The sequence below is a fragment of the Nymphalis io genome, chromosome 26 (assembly GCF_905147045.1).
Source record: "Nymphalis io chromosome 26, ilAglIoxx1.1, whole genome shotgun sequence".
NCBI lineage: Eukaryota > Metazoa > Arthropoda > Insecta > Lepidoptera > Nymphalidae > Nymphalis > Nymphalis io.
Window position 1 is genome coordinate 89242 of NC_065913.1, and position 24205 is coordinate 113446.

The 24205-nt window shown below is 42.9% G+C and overlaps 1 pseudogene; it reads left to right on the plus strand.

The window, feature by feature from the left end:
- The window catches only part of LOC126778374 (GTP-binding protein 2-like), a 33307-nt pseudogene extending 19349 nt beyond the window's left edge, over positions 1-13958 (plus strand).
- The last annotated feature ends 10247 nt before the right edge of the window (positions 13959-24205 follow it).

Consider the following 24205-nt stretch of genomic DNA (forward strand, 5'->3'; position numbering starts at 1 on the left):
AGGAGGGGAACACGTGAGCTGGTAAGGAATTCCATTTTTTGGTAGTGCGACAAAGAAAGGAGTTGCCAAATTTCTTTGTGCGCGATGGAATTGATGTCACAGTTAGGCGGTGACATCGAGAACCAGCTCGCGTGGACTTAAGAAGGAAGAGGGAAGTAGGAATTAGAGAGAATAATTCCTCAGAGCACTCGCCATGATACAGACGATAGAAAGCGCTCAGTGCTGCTATCTCGCAACGCAATTGTAAAGGTTCAAGGGTGTTTGTGACCTTTACGTCGCCAATAATGCGTACTGCACGTCGCTGCAACCGGTCCAAGGCCTCCATTAGGTACTTAGCGGAGCCATCCCAAAGGTGCGAGCAATATTCAACGCAAGACCGTACCTGTGTTTTGTATAACAGGCACAGTTGTTGTGGCGTGAAAAAACGCCGCACCTTGTTCAGAACTCCGAGTTTTCGTGAAGCTGTTTTTATAATAGCCTCGATGTAATTATATGCCCTTGGACTAAGGTCGCAGCGAACGTCCATCCCCAGCATGGCGATTTTGCTTTGTATCATCAGCGGTGTGCCACAGAGGGAGGGATGAGGGTAAAATGGTGACTTTTCTCTGTGACTCGCTGTGAGAGCGCACACCTGTGTTTTCTTGGCATTAAACTCAACAAGATTATCAGAACCCCATTTGGCGATGAGCTCTAATGTCCTATCGATTTCAATAACAAGATTCTTCCGCCTCTCCTCAGTTTCCGTCCGCCCAGCCACTGCGCTTCCGTGGTATCCACCATGCACTGTACTATCATCTGCATAGCAATGTATGTTCCCAAGAGAGAGCATATCATTGATATGCAAAAGAAAGAGTGTGGGAGATAGCACAGATCCCTAGGGGACGCCAGCATTCACTACATAGAATTGTGAATCGCAACCATCTACTAAAACACGAAGGCTACGCTTGTGTAGGAAGCTGGTAATCCAGGTGCATAGCTGAGCAGGCAGACCATATGCCGGTAGCTTGGAGAGAAGACTTCTGTGCCAGACCCTGTCGAAAGCCTTGGAGATATCGAGGCTGACAGCCAACGATTCTCCATGCTTGTCGATAGCTTCACCCCAGAGGTGCGTTACGTACGCTAGAAGATCACCTGTGGACCGTTTTGGTCGAAACCCGTACTGACGATCATTAATTAGACAGTGATCTTCTAGGTAATGGATCAGTTGGTTGTTTAAAATCCGTTCCATCACCTTACAAAGTACTGAGGTGATAGCTATTGGCCGATAATTTGCCGGGTCAGACCGATCCCCTTTTTTGGGAACCGCTTGCACATTAGCTCTTCTCCAAGCCTCCGGCATACATCCTGAAGAGAGAGAAAGTTGGAACAGGCGCGTTAACACAGGAGACAGCTCCGCCGCGCACTTCTTCAGCACAATGGCTGGTATTCCATCGGGACCGCTAGCTTTCCGTATATCGAGTGATTGCAGCTCCGCACGCACATCACGTTGCCTGATTTTGATGTCAGGCATCGTGTGGCCACATGAAGGTATTGTTGGTGGCTGCGCACTACAATCATCGATCACAGAATTGTCGGCAAAAAGTTTAGCCAGAAAAGTTTCTCCTGCGGACTTTGAGCTACCGATCCGTCCGGATTTCTGAGCGGTGGCAGCGAAGGTTGGCAGAAATTGTTTTGCACAGACTTGGTCAGACGCCAGAAGCTACGGGAGCTCCTAGGATGCGAAATAAGGTCATGACCAATCTGTACAATGCGCTGTGCATCCGCTCTCGTGTATGCCTTCCTACAGGACTTGGAATTTTTATTGTAGTTTGCTTTCTGTGAGTCAATGTTAGATGCCCCGCTAATGCAGCCGTTGATCCACGCGCGATATGCCGCCTGCTTAGATGATACAGCGTCGGCACATTCACGCGTGAACCAACGGTTACGCGTACCCCTATTGATGAGATCTGAGCTAGGAATGTAGTATTCCATTCCTAATATGATCTCATCAGCAACAGCAGCGGCACTAGCTGTCGGGTCATTCCCACTGAAGCAACGTTCCTTCCAAGGGACTGACGCATAGTAATCGCGCATACTGTCCCAATCGGCCGACTTATAGTGCCAAACGCGACGTTTGCATACCGCTGATGGCGGCAGCTTGGCCTGTGGCACTTTGGTAGATATAAGGCCGTGATCCGAAGAACCAAGTGGAGCTTGAACCACAACCTGATATTCCACCGGGTGAAAAGTTAGCAGAAGATCCAGTAGAGAAGGCGCTTGCCCATCAATGTCTGGGATCCTGGTGGGCTGATCAACCAGTTGGGTCAAGTCGTGTGTGAGAGCAAAAGCATGAGCAGTTCTTCCAGCATGGTCAGTTTTGAGGGATTTCAACCATGATTCATGGTGAGCATTAAAATCCCCCAAAAACACCAATTCCGCGTAAGGAAACTGCTCTTGCTCAGCATCTGCCACCCGACTAAGATGGTCGAATAATCGGCTTGTCTCCAAGTCACCATTGTGGGATCTGTAGAGGCACACGTAGACTCGACTCTGACGAACCAGGTCCACACGTACCACCAACATGGAGAAGGAGGGGTCCTCCAAGCAGCGCAATCGGTGACAACAAACATCCGCCCTGACGAACAAGCCTACTCCGGCTTTCGCTTTAAAGATTCTTCAAGCATGTAGCCGGGATAGTTAAGGTAGCTGGTGTCGGTAGGGCGGAGTATTTGCGTCTCCGTGAGAAACAACATTGCTGGCCGTGCTGTCTCGAGATGGTGGTGGACAGCGTTGAGGTTAGCGTGGAGTCCTCGGATGTTAGAGAACTCGACCTCAAACAGCGTGGGTATGGTGGGGGTGTGCACCGCTGAACGACCGTTATTTCTTATTTGCGCTACCATTTGGAAAAATTAGGAAAAGAGACGTGAAGCGAGCGACGTATTGCCACGATAGGGATGGGCAAAGTATGGAGGCGTGTTTTCCCAAATGTTTGCTAAAAAGGAAAATATACTGATCCGCCGGAAGGAAGGGCCCCCGAACCCCCCCGGAAGTGGCCACCGGGACCCCACCTTCCGGTCACCAACCGGCACGACGGTCCACCCCGAGATTATGCGTGGCCTGGTGGGGCAGCCTCGCGAGCTGGTTTGGCACGCTCGGGCCCCTGTACTATGCCACGGGCGGCCAGCGGAACAGCCGTTTCTTCGGGTCTCCCTGTCCGGCAGGTCAATACAGTTTCCCCCGGCATTGGTTCAACAGCCGTCTCCACTGAACCAACACCCATCGCGGCAATACTCGCTCGGGCACTGGCTGTACGCTGGCTGACCTCGAAACGCGGCTGCAAGCCACTTCACGAGTTTTTCACCATGCGTACGGTGGTAACAAGCCAGGCGGATGTTAGATTCCTACCACCAGATGAGCAGATGGTCGCTCAGATATCCCTTAGTCGCCTCTTACGACACCCATGGGATAAGAGAGGGCTGCCCCTCTGAAATGTATTCTTTCTCCGTCACTGCACGAATGAAAGAATCTAGAAAAAATCTAGAAATACCTCCCCCTGAAATATTTCGACAATTCTGGGCTAAGACATGGGAAAACCCCATAAAACATAATGAACATGCAGACTGGGTTAACGAAATAACTACACATATTCCAGAGATGGAGTTCAACTTCATACCAATAGAAACATTTATAGATGTCATCAAACGAATGCACAATTGGAAATCCCCAGGCTCAGACAATATTCACAACTATTGGTACAAGAAATTTAGTAGCACACACTCATACATACATAAGTACTTAAATAAATTCATTCAATCACCACATTTACTACCGAAATATATAACACATGGAATCACATACTTAGTACATAAAGATAAACATGATACCACAAATCCAGATAAATACCGACCAATAACTTGCTTACAAACCATATATAAAATTTTATCAGCTTGCATAAGTGAAGAAATATACAAACATTTAACTAAACATAATATATTAGCCGAACAGCAAAAGGGATGTAGAAAAAATAGCCAAGGTTGTAAGGAGCAGCTTACTTTTGATGCAATCATTTTAAATGGTGCGGTAAAATCAAAATCAGATATCCATGCTATGTTTATTGATTATCAAAAAGCCTTTGATTCAGTCCCGCATAGCTGGTTATTGTATGTCTTAAAATTGTATAAAATAAACCCAACCCTCATATCATTTCTTCAAAATTCTATGCAAAACTGGCAAACTGTATTAAAAATAAAACAATCGTCCATGAAATCTCTAACTACTGAACCAATTCGTATCCAACGAGGAGTTTTTCAAGGAGACGCTCTGAGCCCCCTCTGGTTTTGCTTGGCTTTAAATCCTCTTTCACTCTTGTTAAATAAAACCAATACAGGATTCACACTTTTCGGTAATAACACCCAATATAACTTATCACACCTCATGTACATGGACGATATAAAACTTTACTCCACTGACAAAAACACGCTGCTTGAGTTAGCAAGCATTACGGAACAGTTCTCCAAAGATATTCATATGAAATTCGGTGTCGACAAGTGCAAAATTCTGTCAATCTCGAAAGGAAAAATCCTTAATAATAGCTACACACTCGAAACTGGTGAACAAATTGAACCAATGGATGAACTAAGCACATATAAATACCTTGGTTTTAGACAATCTAGGCAAATACTACAAACTACGACAAAACAAGAACTGCTTACAAAATTCTCGCACCGATTAAATCTCGTATTAAAGACACACCTTAACTCTAAAAACACAATAAAAGCTATTTACACATTTGCCATACCCTTACTTACGTACTCTTTCGGAATAATACAATGGTCAAAAAGTGACATAAAAAAATTGCAGCGTACTATAAACACTCACTTCACTAAATATAGGAAACATCATCCAAAATCTTGTATTCAAAGGCTCACACTACCACGCAAAGAAGGAGGAAGGGGATTAATACACATACACAATTTACACAATAAGCAGATACTCTCACTCAGACCATACTTCCATGATAAATCCGAACACTCACCTCTACATAGACACGCAACAGAAATAGACAAAAAGCTTACACCATTAAACCTACATGACAAAAACACTCAAGTAAACGCACATATCATAAGTAAACAACAACAAATGTTGGAATGGGCTGAAAAAACACTCCATGGGAGGCACCGAGCCTATTTGAACCAACCCCACGTCGACTAAGAGAAGTCGAACGAATGGCTCAAACGAGGTGAACTGTTCCCTGAGACCGAAGGTTTTATGCTCGCCATTCAAGACCAAATAATAGAAACTCGTAACTATAGGAAGTACATAATGAAGGATAATAATCAACCTACTGACTTATGTAGACAATGTAACGCAGCCTCTGAAACTATTCAGCACATAACGGGGGCTTGCAAATCTCTCGCACAGACCGATTATAAGCATCGACATGATCAAGTGGCTGCAATCATACACCAACATTTAGCATAAAAATATTAACTTATAACAGAAATGAATCCATATTACAAATATGACCGGACAAACCGGAAAGTGTATTAGACACTAGAAACCACAAAATCTACTGGGATAGAACAATAATAACTGACAAAACTATCTGTTATAATAGACCAGATATTACCGTTCATGATAAAATCAATAGAATCGTTTATCTTATCGATATAGCCGTTCCTAATGCACATAACATACAAACCACAATATCTGAAAAGTTAAGTAAATATCAAGATCTCGCCCTAGAAATTAAAACGCAATGGAAAGCACAAACAGTACACATAGTCCCAATAGTCCTATCATCCACAGGTATCGTGCCAAAATCCTTGACACAAAGTCTGAACACCTTACAAATGCCAGCGTATATCCTCCATATACTTCAAAAAGCCATAATCCTTAACACCTGCCGTATCACCCGAAAGTTTATATCATCATCCACTTTATCATCAACGTTTTTAATATAAGCAACACTCCTTAACGCTTGGCTGCAGCCCGCGTTTTCGGCTTAAACTCTTCGAAAGAAGAGAAACTAAAAGTTAAATAGAAATAATAATAATAATAATATTGGACATTATTCACACACGGTCATCTGATCCCAAATTAAGCAGAGCTTGTGTTATGGAAACCAGACAACTGATATACTACATATACTACTTTTCTTTTGTAAATACATACTAATAAAGATAATTACACCCAGACTCAGGACAAACAGACATGTTCATGCACACAAATGTCTGTCCTGGGTGGGAATCGAACCCACGACCTTTGGCATGAAAGGCAAGTAACTACCAACCACGCCAACCGGCTCGTCAAAAAATCAATACGTCAATACTATCGAAAAATCATTGATTATCGATAGTCCAAAACTATCGATTTTATCGATAATGGACTATCGACATGCAACACTACCCGGTATTACTTATACCTAAAATGAAAGTCATATAATGTATTACATTCATATAATCAGGGTAATGTCGTCAACTACGGTTGTTCCGAGCTGATGACAGCGGAGCGCATCGGAGAGAGGAGCGCCAAGCTGGTGTCTTTCCTGGACCTGGCGGGCCACAGCAAGTACCAACGCACCACACTCCACGGGCTCACGGGTTACTCCCCGCACTACGCCATGCTCGTTGTAAGTATGTTTATTTATTACTAGTTCCCATACGTGTGGGGGGGGGGTTCAGATTTTAGGTATCCTAAGTCTTTTTCTATAGCCCTGATAACGTGTTTTCAAATTATTATTAGGTAAGGATTTTTTTGGAGTCCTGACATATCAAACCAAAAGTTAATTTTCATTTTATTGAATAAATATCTTATATTAATAACACATTTTTACAAACAGCTCAAAATCAAAATAATTTATTTAGGTAATAATATATAAACCTAACACCGGCTCAAACTGTAGATCCTACTAAAAATAATCGGCAAAAAACTAAACTCTTTTGCTACAATTAAACTATGTAAGAGTTTAAACACAATTTTTTATCATATTTATAAACCCTTATCGAGCAATACGTCTTATTAATGAAAATTTTTTAAGAGAGAGAGTTGGTTCCTCCTAACTGGCCTAGGCCAGTCTGGGTACGGGCCGCGGGGTTGCCCCCTAACCTGTCGTGTCTTTAATTTTTGGCCCGAGGGGCCAGGGTAACAGCGACCCAGTGGCTGTAAGTTTTTTAAATCAGCTACAAGATAATATTATAGATGGCACTGTAGTCATATTATCAACTTGTACTATAAAGTTTTTTTTTTATTTCTAGATTTCGGCAATAGCCGGTATAACTCGCATCACAGAAGAACACATCGGTCTTCTGCTGGCTTTGGACATGCCGTTCTTCGCAGTCATCAACAAGTGTGAACTGGTTAGCAACATCAACGCTGTTGTAGCGAGGCTGGCTCAATTGTTGGAACCCGCTAATAAGGTCAGTGATTTTATTTTAAATAGCATCTATAAAGACTAGCTTATAAACTAGGTTATTATTTCTTACATCAATGCTTATGGGTGATGGTGACCACTTACCATCAGGTGGCCCAATTGCACACATATAACATAAAGAGAAGCCGGGGGGGGGGGGGAAGTTTAACAGACAAATAGATATATTTACTTTCCCATTTATAATATTAGTTTATATTGTAATTGGAAACATGCAGGTTTCCTCGCGATGTTCTTCAAGGAGCACGAGATGATAAGTCAGGGATGCTGTATAATTTATAGATTTATTTAAATTTAAAGTAATGGTATATATTGGTATTATTACAGAAACCGCTGTTAATAACTGACGAGAATATGGCAAGGAACTGCGTTGCGCCGCAAAAGTCGATACTGAACACCATAGACAATGTAGACGAGGAAATCAAAAAGCATCAGGAGTGAGTAGCTTCACAAGCCTTTATTTAACCCGAAGTGTTTCTGGGTGAACTCTTATATATAACTTTAAAACGAGTTCCATACTATTGGTAATGGTAATAATATTGTCTATAGCTACGCCAACCACCCTTGCTAGATACTTGCCTTTCACGCCAAAGGTTGTGGGTTCGGTTCCCACTCAGGACAGACAATTGTGTGCTTTAACATGTCTGTTTTTCCTGAGTCTGTGTGTAATTGTCTATACAATAGTATGTCAGTTGTCTGGTTGCCATAGTACAAGCTCTGCTTAGTTTCGGATCAGATATATATATATATAGTTGAACGCAAATCACAGTAGTGTCGGCCGGCAGGGTGGCCGTGTTCCCGGTGAGCTGCGTGCGCGGCGCCGGCCTCAACGCGCTGCACGCGTGCCTGCTGGCGCTGGCGCCGCGCCGCGACCTGCAGCGCCCCGAGGACGTGAGTGAACCATATGTTGCGCAGTTGACTAGTATCCTTTTTATTAAATTGTAAATGTTATATTTTAAGTCACTTTACAGGAGGCGTGCGAGTTTCAAATAGACGAAATTTTCCACGTAGGGGACTCGACGGGGCCCGTCGTGGGGGGACTGCTAGCGCGAGGGCGATTCTACGAGGGCGACGAACTTATCATAGGTGCGTTGCGTTCTGTTTGTTGTGAGATGAATAGAGCGACGTATATATTTAATACCACCCCCCCAGGACCTCTGGAGTCCGGCGAGTTCGCGGAGATATCCGTGCGCACGATATACCGCAACCGCGTCACGTGCGGCAGCGTGCGCGCGGGACAGTCGGCGTCGCTGGGCCTGGGTCGCTTCCCGTCGGGACTGTGGCAGGGCATGGTGCTGCTAGCGCGGCCGGGGGGCTACGCCACGGGACTATCAGAACTAGTCCACTCGTCGCAAGCTTCGGAGTAGAATCGAAAGAACGCGAGGAGACAGAACAAGAATATCCTCCAGGACATCGCCAACGTGAAGAACAGCCTCACGAAGACATCGGACACGAAGTGCACGAACGTGTACGTGTCGGACGACGGGAGCAAGTACAGCGACGCTCACGTGTCGAGCGACACGCAGGACAAGTGCGTGTGTGACGACCTGGTGTTCCTCGAAGACCCAAACGACCCTAGACGCTGTATATACTTTCAGGTGAGCAGAAAACTCTACTCGTTTTTAAAAGATTAGCAAACCTTAGATATGCGATTCCACGCGATTCGCTACCAGCTCTGCTGTATTGTACAGTACAAACACTTCTCGATCAATATATCTCTATATATAACACGACACTGTTACACTTAAGCACATATATACACTTTAGTTTTACTTACAAAGTTCCGATAACAACTTCACAGATAACCAAAACGCTAAATTTTTTGCGAATCCATAGTCAATACCACAGAATATTAAGATTTCGACCAAATTTCAAGGTCAAAGTTGCTTATATACTCTACTTGCTATTGGAATCGACTATAGACTTGTATATGTTTGCGCAGCACATTGTGTGTGTGTGTGTGTGTGTTTTTTTATCCGTAACAGCACGTGAATGTCCTACTGCTGGGCTAAAGGCCTCCTCTCCCTTTTTTGAGGAGAAGGCTTGGAGCTTATTCCACCACGCTGCTCCAGTGCGGTTTGGTAAATACACATGTGGCAGAATTTCAGTGAAATTAGACACATGCAGGTTTCCTCCCGATGTTTTCCTTCATCGTAAAGTACGAGATGAATTATAATCACAAATTAAGTACATGAAAATTCAGTGGTGCCTGAACAATCCTGGCTGTTTTTTATATGCTAGCAATATTAGCACAGACTGTGCAATATAATATGTAATGCGGTCATGAATTAAATTTGATTGAATGTAACAGGCATCCGTGCATGTCCTGAGATACTCCACGGCCATCTACCCAGGGTTCCAGTGCTCTGTGCATGTCGGGAACGTGCGTCAGACGGCCATTATCGAGGTAACGAATACATACATCAAACTCACTTTGCGGAATGGAATTAAATAGTTTAATTTTGGTATAATTGGTGGTGTTGCGTAAAATACTTAAGTATGATAATGATATTTATTTTTTATGTTATATTCCTGGTTAGCGGTAGAATATCTGATGAGTGGGTGGTACCTACCCAGGCGGGTTTGCACAATGCCCTTACCACCAGTTACCACACACACTTATAATATATTCTGCCGCCAAACAGCAATAGCATTGTTGTTGGTGAGTAAAACAGTGTAACTACAGGCACGAGGGACATAACATCTTAGTTCCCAAGGTTGGTGACGCATTGTTGATGTAAGCGATGGTTAATATTTATTGCGGTGTCAATGTCTATGGGCGGTGGTGACCACTTACCATCGGGTTGCTCATCTCATCGCTGACCACGGATATATTTTTCGCTTTAGGGTATAATGTCTCCGAACAACGTGCTGAGGGCGGGCGAGGGGGCCTCCGTGCTGTTCAGGTTCGCCCGCTGTCCGGAGTACCTCGTGCGGGGCCGCCGGCTGCTGTTCACGGCGGGGCTGGGGACCAGGTACCGCTCAACGAACCCAACGATAACTTCTAATTACAGTTGAATTGTTGAGCCAATAAAGTATATCGTCAGCTCAGTGTTGGTATCCGAGATCGCTAGCTCCACTGACTTTCACATATTAAATTTATAAGTGTTCGGTGAAGGAAATCCATGCATCGAAGCAGGTTGTGGAATAAGCTCAAACCTTCTCCTGAGAAGGAGAGGTTTTAGCCCAGCTGTGGGACATTTATATACTGTAACTGTTTTAAATCATGTTGGAATAAGTTTTGTTCTTAAGAAGAGATATCTTCGACCAACAGACACTTTTGTACTTTACTAGCAAAACCCGGAAGGTGGCTGTTAATGTGGTACTGCGCCATCTAGCGGCGTTACAACGAAGTGGATATTATTAAATCATCCATGAGACAGCTGGAATAGCCGCTCAGCTGGAATAGCCGCTCTTGCGAAGCTCAATTCCAGCTGAGAATACTATACTGGAACCCAGGTGGCATACGTGGCCATATCCGGGAGCTGACCCTACTCGCCCAGTCGCAGGATATTCACGTAATCCTCCTGGGCGAGACGAAGCTCTCGGCTGAGATCGAGCTCCGAATCCCGAATTTCTTCGTGTATCGGCGAGATGAAGTCTCTCCCCGGGGCTGCCCATTCAGAGGAACTGCAGCCCTGGTGAGGAGGGATATCATACACGAAGAACTTGCACATGCACCTTTTGTGAGCCTACGTACGCAGGGGGTGCGTGTGCATGCTGGTGAGACGGAGCTGCTGCTGTATGCCGCCTACAAGCCACCCGGACAGGTTTTCTGCAGCACCGATGTCCAATCGCTTATCGACTCGCCGATGCCTACACTGATCGTGGGTGATCTGAACGCGAAGCACCACGCTTGGGGCTCGCGCGTCGTCACCCAGGCGGGTAGGCACCTGCTTGAGGATAGCGAACGACAGGGTTACGGTGTGTTGGGTCCAGGAGCGCCGACCCACATACCGACTAACCCTTCGTACCAGCCGGACGTCCTGGACATCGTGCTGCACCACCGACTAGACGCACCCATCGATGTTGAGGTGAATTACGACCTCAACACACAGCACCTGCCGATTGTGGTCACAATCGCCCTCCAGCGCGACTTTACAGTGCCCCGCTCCCCTCGTTTGCGGGTCGACTGGGGGCGCTACTCCTCAGAGCTCTCGGAGTTTGAGCTCACGGTCCCGATCGCGACGACTGAAGATGTGGAAGGAGCTGCTTCTAAAATTTCTGAGGCGATCCAGAAAGCCAAAGAAGCAGCCACCTCTCAAGGAAGCACACCGAGAAGTCGTCAGGACCAGCTGCCGAGCTCGCTCCGAGTGAAGCTGAGGAAGAAACGAGTTCTTCGCCGACTGTGGGCGCGAACGCGCTGCCCGAGGGTGAAGCGTGACCTCAATAGGATTGCAGAGGAAGTGTCGCGTGCGCTCGTGGCTCTCGAGGATGACTACTGGGAGGCCACCATCGATCGAGCATCCGAGCACGACACTACGTTGTACCACCTCTGCAAACAGCTTACCGGACATGACTCGCCTGTTTACCCGCTCCTAGATCGAGCGGGTAACAGAAGATATTCCGCCAGCGACAGAGCAGAGATCCTGGCGGAACATTTGGAGGGTCAATTCACCCCCAATCCACCGGACTTATCAAGAATCGATGTCGTCCATCATCACGCGGCGATCCAGAGGCAAGTGGAGGTATTCCTGTCGGCCCCAATCCCGCCGCTCCAGGGAGACGATTATATCTCTCTGTCCGAGCTGCGGAAGGCCGTCTTCCGATTACCGAAGAGGAAGGCGCCAGGCCCCGACGGAATTACCAACGCCGCGTTGATGCAGCTACCCAACAACTGCCTCGTAGCGCTCGCGAGTGCTTTTAACGGGATACTCCGGACCGGACACTTCCCCGAGGCGTGGAAGAGAGGGAAGGTTATCGCCCTCCCTAAACCCGGGAAGGATCGTCGCCTCCCGGCAAGCTATCGGCCTATCACGCTACTCTCGCACATCGCCAAGCTGTTCGAGCGTCTGTTGCTGCGGAGACTCGCGCCTCACCTGCCCCTGCGCGAGGAGCAGTTCGGATTCCGCAGCGACCATTCAACGACGCTCCAGCTGGCGAGAGTTCTTAGCCACTTAGCCAGTGAGCGAAACAGAGGGCATCCCACCGTCGGGGTCTTTCTCGACATGGAGAAGGCCTTCGACCGGGTGTGGCATGCCGGACTCCTGGCTAAGCTCTTGAACACCTCGGCGCCTCTCGCGTATGTGCGAGTAGTGGCGTCGTTTTTGGAAGGCCGAAGCTTCTATGTCTCGGTGGAAGGCGCGGACTCTCAGCCGCGCCCCATTCGAGCCGGAGTACCCCAGGGTAGCTGCCTGTCACCGCGTCTATACGCGGTGTACACGGACGACATCCCTACCCTCCGCGACCATCTGCGTGAGGGTGAAGAGGATGTGTTGCTGGCCCTGTACGCGGACGACAGCGCATTCTTTTCGTCGTCCTACCACCAGATCGTCGCAATAAATAAGATGCAACGAGTGTTGGATCTGATACCGGATTGGCTAGACAAGTGGAGGATGGCTGTCAACGTCGATAAGACGGCCGCTCTGCTTGTCGGTGCTGACAAGCCGATGCGTCGGCTCACCCTTCGAGGCCAGGACGTGGGATGGCAGACCTCAGTCTGCTACCTGGGGTGTCACTTGGACCGCAGGCTGCGCATGATACCCACCGTTAACAAGGTGGTGAGTCATGCCGCGGCTGCCCGGTCTAAGCTGCACACCCTCTTCACGTCGCGGCTTCCATTAAAGACCAGACTGAGGGTCTACGGTGCCTACGTCCGTTCGCGCCTGACGTATGCGGCCCCCGCCTGGTACGCACTCTGCTCAGCGTATCAGAAGCGGAGGATTCAGATCCAACAGAACCGATGCCTACGCTTGATTGTAGGAGCTCCGAGGTACGTCAGAAATGATGTCATCCATAGAGACACCAGGACGCCCACCGTGGAGGAGTTCGTCCGCAAGCTCGCTCGCTCGCTATTTGCTAAGGCAGATAGCAGTGCGAGCGTACACCTCCACGGTATAGCACCACTTCATGCCAGACCACCTGAGGGGCGTCCGTTACCTCGTGAGCTCCTATTGTCGCCGACCATCAGCGCCGATGCAGGCATCGGTGAAGAGGAAGACGACGATCTGGAGACGCGGTAGGACGACATAACCAGTGAACAACCAACCAACCATTGAAGAAAGATAGCCACTGGGTCACAAAGACCCTGGCCCTATGGGCCTAAAAGAATCGACACGACGGTCGAACCGTCGGGGAGGACCATCCCGGGTAGGGGGGGCAACCCCGAGGCCCGTACCCAGACTGGCCTAGGCCAGCCAGGAGGACCATTGATTGATTGACCATGAGACATACATCTAAATTTCAACTATAATGGTGATTCAAACGGTCCGAACTCTATTAATCACAAACAGATACACAAACAGCCGTTTTTATATATTAACGAAATTGTTTTGTTACAGAGCCATCGGCCGGGTCACGCAAACCTTCCCGTACATACCATGAATTCTATAGAACACGACTCCAATGTAAAATTCGAGATCTCTCTAGAATATTCTAGATAAATTAAATATATTAATTGTATCTGTAACCAGTTTTCTTGTCGTGTTTACTTCATGATTGCGTGGGAGGCGTTTCGCCTTGCGGATTAAATTACAAAAAACGACAAACGATGATGGTATTTTTATGTTACATAAAAACAGTGTTGCCAACCTCTTAGAAGCATCCTCCTGACGGATGAATTGAAACAAATACAAAATACATTTATAATATGATGTTAAAAAAAAGCAAATCAAGTACTGCAAGTAGCATTAGTAAACTTGAAATATACTCAATTAAATGAAGCTGAAGAGTTAATCCCCGGAGAGAATTTCTTTAAAAAATGTTCCTCCTAAAAAATGTCTGACCTGAAAATATCCTATTTGATTTCATCTGACATAGCCCTATTTAGGGGGAAAAAAAATGTGGACCATCCATATAAACTTTCATATATTTAACACTAGCGGACAAATTTTTAATAAACCATCATATGTGATCGAGCAAATTTTCACTCATAACTCATTTTTATTCAGTCAGTTAATTAATCAGTGTCAGAGTTTTTATTACGTATATAACAAACATGCAAAACGTCTATGCTTATGTATAAATAATATTGCAATATATAAAGGCTTATATATATGTATGGATGTATTATATTTTCATATATATATATGAAAATATAATACATCCAATTTCTAGTTAATATTAAATAATTATATAACTAGGTTTATGAAATAACGTACATACACAATGGATATTACATCTTGGTTCCCAATGTTGGTGGCACATTGACAATATAAATGATGGTTAATATTTCGTAAAACGCCAATGACGCGGTGGAGAATTACCACCAAAATTACATTAGCCTTCCTATTTTAAAATTACTAACTATGATAATATTATCGTATGTTAAATTGTTACAATAATAACTTAATTAGAAGTTAGTTGACTTAAAATTTCAAATAAACTCAGATTTAAATTAAATATTCTTATTTAAATGTAAAATAGCACTATGTACGTGTTAATATTGTATTTAATACACCTTTTACAATTAGTTGAAATGTATATTTAGTATATTCCAATCGTAGGAGTAAATATAAACTAACTTTATATTTCCATATCCCGTGATAGTAGCTCAGCTTAACTACTTTCGCGGATAAAACGCAATTTTTTCGCAAATCCATAATGAATATCACAGATAACTCAAAATCTCGACCAATGATATCGCGCCAATTCAATGTCGGTTGTTAATTTGCCTGTGTCTACTCTTGTGGCTTTAATACACTAGTTATTTTCTATTTAAATGAAATAACATATTTATATGCATACATATATAACGTAACTGTTTTTAAAATGATAATCACGCACCAAGGAACAAATCTGTAGGTTTGTATTTTTTTTTTTTTGTTAATTGTAGCTCTTACAATGCCGATGTTACTTTTGCATTAAGCCGCGCTGATATGTAAGACTCCAATAACAATTGATTATAAATTTAAAACAATAATGTTGTACGGTAAAATAATTTTTGTATTTATTTTAAAAAAATCTTAGTATTTTAAAAACACAAACGTCATGACGCCATTTTGAATTACAATTTTGGCGCCATTAATATAATCACTACCTCAAGAGGTAAACCAAATTAGCTTTCATATTTTTACGAGCCTTTTTTAATTTTGACGAGCCGGTTGGCGTGGTTGGTAGATATTTGCCTTTCACGCCGAAGGTTGTGGGTTCGATTCCCACCCAGGACAGACATTTGTGTGCATGAACATGTCTGTTTGTCTTGAGTCTGGGTGTAATTATCTATATAAGTATGTATTTACAAAAGAAAAGTAGTATGTGTAGTATATCAGTTGTCTGGTTTCCATAGCACAAGCTTTGTACAAGCTTAATTTGGGATCAGATGGCCGTGTGTGAAAAATGTCCCAGGATATTATTATTATTATTATTATTATATTGTTAGTATTTAAACTTTGTACATTAAATGATATATCCAGTTCCTGTTTATAAATTGCAATTTTAAGTTTATGATACATATTTATATAACATTACGATATCTAACTATCAATGATCGGATTATTTAATGCCGATTTTACTTTAGACGATATGACATTGACTTTTTATGATTTGTATTAATTAATATTTTTATAGCTATCTGTGGCATCGATATTAATTAAACTACAATAATATTAAACATAATTTAATAAAAGCAATTAATGGTTGGATAAGATTTTTTTTAAACAAAGATAAAATAACTTCAGGCATTATAAGCACGAACTATTCCCGTCAATAATATTCTGATCAGTTATAAATATAAATGAAATTTCGTCTATTACCTAACTTATGCAATACTAAATTTGAATATGTACCAAAACAAAATTATATGATACTATTTTGGTAAATTTTTACAAAATTCAAGCGATTCATCACTGCTTGAAAATTATATTTTATTTTTATTAGGCGCCATTTTGAATATATAAGGAATGGCCTGTGTTTAAGACTCTGCGGCAACATGAATGGAAAAAAATACCGCTAAGCTAAATAACAATAATTATTAAAAGAATAGCAGACCTAACATCAGAAATAGCATTTGAGTGATAACCATCCTTAAGAATATTAAAAAATGCTCTGTTATGTCATATTCTGTTATTTTGAAAATACCCCATTTTCAAATTCGTATTGTGTTATTTAAATTTATTAAAATATTAAATATTTTTAAACATAATCATGACGCCATTTTAAATTTAAATTTTGGCGCGATTCATATTATTGTATTGTTGTATACATATCTTTTGTCGAAGTATTTAAATTTTGTACATTAAATCTAAATGATTTTTCTAGTTCCTGTAAGCCGATATAACTTGCTATTTTAAGTTAAATATATGTATTTATGTAACACAAACGTAAGACATTTTTAAGTGACACCATTTTGAAATTCAGAAATATTTATGGGAACAAAATTAATTAAATAATTTGTTGTTTCGTTTTTCATCTGTAAAAACAATTGTAAGTAAATATTTTAATTTATAATTTGTATGAACTAAAAATACCTAAAAAGTAATCCTACTAAAAAAATGTATATTTATAAGTGTATTTTTTACATTTACTCTACATTTATCATCAAATTTGTATTTTATATATATTCCACTAAGATTAATTTTAACTTTTATCTTCTTCTTAACGACTTTAAAATTTTCTTACATATCTTATTGTTAATACAATAATAGTCCTTATTAAATAAATTTTAAGTACGTATTTTATTAGATCTCTTTGCCTCAAAGTATCAATTTATCCGAATTAATTTAATATGATAAAGTAATGGTAAGCGATGAAATGATGGTGTTAAATAATTAATTGTGTATTATCTGTGGCAGTTCGCTTAGATTATTAATTTGAAACGTGTGTTTCTTTAATTTTTTAATTTTGTCAGAGTAAACGGCCAGTTTTAATAAAAGTTAGCTTCGTGTCATCGATTTATGAAAATTTTAGGGTGTGATTAGACTAAATTAATCTTTTTATTTAATTATGCTTTGAATAAAACGTGTGATTGTGACTTAAAAAATAAAACAATGTTTTTAACTGACTTAGAAAAATGTTATATATTAGCAAAGATTAAAAAAAATTTTAAATCAGTCATTCAATATTAAAAAAAAATTAAAACATTTTTAGCATATCATTAGACTATAATAAAAATAATTAAAGTATGTTGGATTTTTTATTTAAAATCTTTATAATTTAAGCTACACTTTGTAAAAAATAAATTGGCAATTATTGTGACAATTATGGTGAAACCGTCTCACTGTTTATGATCTCCTGGTACATTAACACTGTAATCCTAACTGAAACTAATTGAGTCTTTTAATCTAATCGTTCGGTGAGACCGACTCACTGTTTATGTTCTCCTGGTACATTTACAACGTAATCCTAACTGAAACTAATTGACTCTTTTAATCTAATCGTTCGGTGAGACCGACTCGCTGTTTATGATCTCCTGGTACATTAACACTGTAATCCTAACTGAAACTAATTGACTCTTTTAATCTAATCGTTCGGTAAGACCGAAACACTGTTTATGATCTCCTGGTACATTAACACTGTAATCCTAACTGAAACTAATTGACTCTTTTAATCTAATCGTTCGGTGAGACCGACTCACTGTTTATGATCTCCTGGTACATTAACACTGTAATCCTAACTGGAACTAATTGACTCTTTTAATCTAATCGTACGGTAAGACCGACACACTGTTTATGATCTCCTGGTACATTAACACTGTAATCCTAACTTTTTTTTTTATATATGTCCGGGATTGCAAATGACTCTACTCCACCTAATGGTAAGTGGTAGTAGAGTCCAAACGCGACGACGGCCAGTACAGTCGGGAAGAATGTTCTGAACTAGCCGTCACCACCTTGCCGGCCCGCAAGATGCCTCTTCACGCCTCGTTTGAAGGAACCCGTGTTGTAAGAGGAGGGGAACACGTGAGCTGGTAAGGAATTCCATTTTTTGGTAGTGCGACAAAGAAAGGAGTTGCCAAATTTCTTTGTGCGCGATGGAATTGATGTCACAGTTAGGCGGTGATATCGAGAACCTGCTCGCGTGGACTTAAGAAGGAAGGGGGAAGCAGGAATTAGAGAGAATAATTCCTCAGAGCACTCGCCGTGATACAGTCGATAGAAAGCGCTCAGTGCTGCTATCTCGCGACGCAATTGTAAAGGTTCAAGGGTGATTGTGACCTTTATAATAATAATAATAATAATACTTTATTTCAGATTAAACAATCCATATTAAATTAAAATTAACATTAAATTCAAATAAAATTAAAAAATAATAACAAATAAATTAAAATAAATAATTAAAATTAAATAGATTAGTAACGAATGCTTAAACTATGTTAGTACTTAATCCTAGAATTAGACCCGCTTCACATGTACACCATTCCAGTATTTCCCAGAAGTGACTGTCCAATTTACAAGCCAATGTGCTGAGGAGGGTGTTGGTACTTTTCGAAGTTCTGCTCATAATGGAGGCGACACGCTTGCGTATTATAGAGAAAAAATCGTCCACGCGAGCATCAGCGAAGATTGCCGACGCACTACAGTGTCGAGGTTTCCTCAACACCGCCCTCAACACATTGTTGTATTGGACGCGTAGGGCACTGTAGGCCCTCAGCGTATAGTTCGTCCACAGACTGCACGTGTAAAATGATTGGCAATATGCTCGAAACAGGGCCAGCTTTACAGGTGTCGTACATCGTGCAAATCTGCGAGCCAACATATTACCTCGGACCGACAGAGCCCTACGCTCACGTTCAATGTTCACTGTTATCACTGAGGTTTTCATTAACTATGTGACCAAGGTATCTGAAATCAGTTACCTGTTTCAGGGGTGTGCCATATAGTCTTATGTCAGGATTACAATTTATCGGCTTGTTCCTACCCCTGAAAAGCATAAATTCACTTTTCTTCACATTGTAACTGAGTCCATTCACCCTGGCATAGTCCTCACAGATCTTTAGCAATTTTTTGAGACCACTGACTGAAGGGCTCAGAAGAACCATGTCGTCCGCATAGCTGAAATTGTTCATAGCCACGCCATCGATGGAACATCCAACTCCGGCTCCACTCAGCCTCCCAATCAGTTGGTTCACATACAAATTGAAAAGCCTGGGCGATGTGAGGCCACCCTGTCTTACTCCGCACTTCAATCTGTATGAATCGCTTAGTGACTGTCCCCATCTCACCACGTTCGTTTGGTTTTCATACCAGTACTTAAGCAATGAGATTTGATTGGATCTTAAGCTAGTTTCGGTTTTGAGCTTTTGCCAAAGAATTTTATATGACACTCGATCAAAAGCTTTAGACAGGTCCAAAAAAACAAGCGTATACCGGCGTTTTCCTGTCAGTGTAGTACCGCACAGTCTGCTTGAGGCACAGTATTGCGGTCTCAGTTGATAATTCAGGCTTAAAGCCAAACTGCGCGTCGTGAATTTTGACTGAATTATTTAACTGTGCATCAAGAAGACTGTCCAGGACCTTTGCTGTGATTGTCGCCAGTGATATCGGCCTGTAATTTGACCCGTCTGCCACATCCCCTGTTCTGTTTTTAACTATGGGCACCACAACAGTCATCATCATTGCATCTGGTAGATAAACATGGCTACAACAAAGATTATAGAGTAACCTGAGAACTCTGGAAAGGTGAATACCGGCATACTTTAAATGATCGATGCTGAGGCCGTCGTGACCCGGCGATTTCCCACGTTTCATGCTGTTTAACGCTTTCATTATGTCATTTCTTGTGAAACAGACCGGACCCTCACCAGCGACACTAACGCCCCCAGCATCGCTCTCATCCCCACAGTCACAAATTTCACATGGGTCCACGCTAAACTGGGCTTTAAACATATTAGCAATATTTTTAGAGCCACTGGTACCTCCTACCTCAGCCGGAAGGCTCGCCTTTGCATTCAGCCTGTTAGTTTGTTCCCAAAATTTACTGAAATGTTTAGCCTCATACGACGAGGCGAGGATATCCATTTTTATTGTTTCGGCATTGTCTTGGCACCACTTTAATTTGCTCTTAAAAACCTTACGTGATTCTCGCATCTCGTCGTATGACGCTCCACATGTCGGCCTTCCAGCTCATATCCACGACTGAAAGCAATTACGAGCCTTCAAATGAGCCATCCTAACGTGCTTATTCCATCCCATAACATATTCTTTCTTACTACGCTTTACAGTTTTGTGGCTGGATAATATTGCAGCCTCCTGCAATATACCTATAATATCACTATACAGTTTATCTATAATTACTTTATGCTCGGACTTATTACATACGTTATTGCAACAATCGATCATTTCTATTGGAAAATTAACTAAACTTAACCTATTGTTACATAATTCAGTATATAGCTTAATCTGGTCACTATCCCTATGACCCCATATTATTTTGTTAGTAGAGAGCGGGGTCGATTCTAGTTTTTTATGATTGGCTTGTGCATTATAGTTAAAACTACAATGGACTTCCAGAGGATAGTGATCAGACCATGACACATTATTTATAACATTGATACTTTGTATATGCCTTCTAGCTAGTTCCGTTACAATGCAGTGATCTAACCACCGCGAGGACCCATGACTGTCACTAACATATGTGTAGACATTGTTCTTATTAGCAAGCATTTCATAGTCAGCACATACATAAGACTGATCAGTACAAAATTGCATCATTTCATTAAAAAATAACTCTTTAGGATGCGCATTAAAGTCTCCTAATACAAAAACTATACTAATTCCACAATCCTCAACAATTGCATTAATTTCATTAAGGTACTCTGTGTATTCTATTAAATTATCTGCACAGTCTGTAGGCATGTACACAGAAAAATATAGTATATTATACTCACGAAGTTTACATTTGATCGCGCACAGCCTCACGTTATTACATTTAACCACTGACACAGAAGAAAAAACACCCTTTCGCCATAAGAGCGCGACGCCACCATAGGGTCTGCCTAGCAGAATGCTGGCACTGGTGTCCACAGCCGACGTACCAGTAGATTCAAACTCGTCGTGAACAGTGCCGAGGTAGGTAAGGTCATGAGGTAGTAACCAAGTCTCCTGTAGTGCCACTACGTCGGCACTCAAGCAAAGTATTCTCATACTGTCTATTGAACGCTTAAGAGATTTACAATTAAAGCTCACCACCTTTATTTTATGACTTTTTAAGTTATTCTTATCCATTTTGTTTGGTTAAATTTACTGAAGCCTTTTTTCCATGTCTAAAATATATATACTTTCTGAAATAAATATCTTCTTCTTACGTCGCCTTTACGTCGCCAATAATGCGTACTGCACGTCGCTGCAACCGGTCCAAGGCCTCCAGTAGGTACTTAGCGGAGCCATCCCAAAGGTGCGAGCAATATTCAACGCAAGATCGTACCTGTGTTTTGTATAACAGGCACAGTTGTTGTGGCGTGAAAAAACGCCGCACCTTGTTCAGAACTCCGAGTTTTCGTGAAGCTGTTTTTATAATAGCCTCGATGTAATTATATGCCCTTGGATTAAGGTCGCAGCGAACGTCCATCCCCAGCATGGCGATTTTGCTTTGTATCATCAGCGGTATGCCACAGAGGGAGGGATGAGGGTAAAATGGTGAATTTTTCGCTGTGAGAGCGCATACCTGTGTTTTCTTGGCATTAAACTCAACAAGATTATCAGAACCCCATTTGGCAATGAGCTCTAACGTCCCATCGAGTTCAATGACAAGATTCTCCCGCCTCTCCTCAGTTTCCGCCCGCCCAGCCACTGCGCGTCCGTGGTATCCATCATGCACTGTACTATCATCTGCATAGCAATGTATGTTCCCAAGGGAGAGCATATCATTGATATGCAAAAGAAAGAGTGTGGGAGATAGCACAGATCCCTGGGGGACCCCAGCATTCACTACATAGAATTGTGAAGCGCAACCATCAACTAAAACACGAAGGCTACGCTTGTGTAGGAAGCTGGCAATCCAGGTGCATAGCTGAGCAGGCAGACCATATGCCGGTAGCTTGGAGAGAAGACTTCTGTGCCAGACCCTGTCGAAAGCCTTGGAGATATCGAGGCTGACAGCCAACGATTCTCCATGCTTGTCGATAGCTTCACCCCAGAGGTGTGTTACGTACGCTAGAAGATCACCTGTGGACCGTTTTGGTCGAAACCCGTACTGACGATCATTAATTAGACAGTGATCTTCTAGGTAATGGATCAGTTGGTTGTTTAGAATCCGTTCAATCACCTTACAAAGTACTGAGGTGATAGCTATTGGTCGATAATTTGCCGGGTCAGACCGATCCCCTTTTTTGGGAACCGCTTGCACATTAGCTCTTCTCCAAGCCTCCGGCACACTTCTTCAGCACAATGGCTGGTATTCCATCAGGACCGCTAGCTTTCCGTATATCAATTGATTGCAGCTCCGCACGCACATCACGTTGCCTGATTTTGATGTCAGGCATCGTGTGGCCACATGAAGGTATTGTTGATGGCTGCGCACTACAATCATCGATCACAGAGTTGTGGGCAAAGAGTTTAGCCAGGAGTCGGCTTTCTCCTGCGCACTGTGAGCTAGCGATCCGTCCGGATTTCTGAGCGGTGGCAGCGAAGGTTGGCAGAAATTGTTTTGCACAGACTTGGTCAGACGCCAGAAGCTACGGGAGCCCCTAGGATGCGAAATAAGGTCATGACCAATCTGTACAATGCGCTGTGCATCTGCTCTCGTGTATGCCTTCCTACAGGACTTGGAATTTTTATTGTAGTTTGCTTTCAGTGAGTCAATGTTAGATGCCCTGCTAATGCAGCCGTTGATCCACGTGCGTTATGCCGCCTGCTTAGATGATACAGCGTCGGCACATTCACGAGAGAACCAACGGTTACGCGTACCCCTATTGATGAGATCTGAGCTAGGAATGTAGTATTCCATTCCTAACATGATCTCATCAGCAACAGCAGCAGCACTAGCTGTCGGGTCATTCCCACTGAAGCAACGTTCCTTCCAAGGGACTGACGCATAGTAATCGCGCATACCGTCCCAATCTGACTTATAGCTGCTGTCGACTTATAGTGCCAAAGCACTATAAGTCGACAGCAGCTATAAGTCGCGGCAGCAAACGCGACGTTTGCATACCGCTGATGGCGGCAGCTTGGCCTGTGGCCCTTTGGTAGATATAAGGCTGTGATCCGAAGAACCAAGTGGAGCTTGAACCACAACCTGATATTCCACCGGATGAGAAGTCAGCAGAAGATCCAGTAGAGAAGGCGCTTGCCCATCAATGTCTGGGATCCTGGTGGGCTGATCAACCAGTTGGGTCAAGTCGTATGTGAGAGCAAAAGCATGAGCAGTTCTTCCAGCATGGTTAGTTTTGAGAGATTTAACCCATGATTCATGGTGAGCATTAAAATCCCCCAAAAACACCAATTCCGCGTTAGGAAACTGCTCTTGCGCAGCATCTTCCACCCGACTAAGATGGTCAAATAATCGGCTTGTCTCCAAGTCACCATTGTGGGATCTGTAGAGGCACACGTAGACTCAACTCTGACGAACCAGGTCCACATGTACCACCAACATGGAGAAGGAGGGGTCCTCCAAGCAGCGCAATCGGTGATAACAAACACCCGCCCTGACGAACAAGCATACTCCGGCTTTCGCTTTAAAAGATTCTTGTAGCATGTAGCCGGG